A 1,021-nucleotide genomic window follows, 5' to 3' on the forward strand; every position below is an offset into this window, starting at 1 on the left:
ATATAAACACTACAGGTGTTAATAGTTTAGTATAAGCCTTTATGTACACTTTTAGGTTCGATACTTCAGAGTAAAGAGAATACATTGTTAAGAAAAACTTCTTACGTATGAATGAATTAACTCTCTCACATGAATGGATTTTTTCTCTTACATCAGAGGAGCACAGCCTGAATTCACTGTTCCAACATGTCCATTACAAGGAAGTCACCTCTTGAAATATTTGAATTTTTTTTTATCAATCCGCATCAAATACTATTGCACGTGAATCCTAACGATATGCAGCTAGTAAAGGGAAAGAATTTTTTGTAGAAATTAGTGACCTAAAAACTGCTTTATAAATGATTTTATTCTTTGAGCATCATTTATTGCTGAGAATAATTTATTGGAGAGAAGACAGTCAGCTATGTTATGATGTTGTAGCAAAATGTCCAAGAACAAGTTTCGTAAAATTCCCGCTAATCGGTGCTTTATTACTTGGCAAAGGTTAAACGTAAATGATAAAAAAGTAAAAATTTTTCTACTGTTTAAACATATGAACATATCATATAAATGTCTTTTCTCCATCTGAATAAATTACTTTTGACGAATCACTGGTGCTATACTATGAACACCATGGATGTAAACGATTTTTAGAGGAAATTACATTCGGGTTTAAAGTGTGGTGTTTAAATGCATCGAATTTATACCTAATTAAGTTTGAAATTTATCAACGTTCTACTGATGTAGGAAATTCAGATTATTGAAGCATGTTTAGAAAAGTAGCTGTTGCGCTAATCAATGCAGTTTATGCTATTTTTTCCCATGTTAATAATCTTTTTACTAGGATGTCATAACCAACATAATTCCTGATAAATGTCCTCTTAAATCAAATGAAATACGAACAATTTCACTAGTCACTGATATAAACAATAACTTTCACTTAGCTCTATGGAAAGACAACTCTGCAGTAACTAATGGTTCATCAATCTCAGGATATTATCCAATGACAAAAAATAAGAAGATGGTCAACCAGATGGCTCTT

The sequence above is a fragment of the Tachypleus tridentatus genome, chromosome 2, assembly GCF_004210375.1.
Source record: "Tachypleus tridentatus isolate NWPU-2018 chromosome 2, ASM421037v1, whole genome shotgun sequence".
In the NCBI taxonomy this organism is placed as follows: Eukaryota; Metazoa; Arthropoda; class Merostomata; order Xiphosura; family Limulidae; genus Tachypleus; species Tachypleus tridentatus.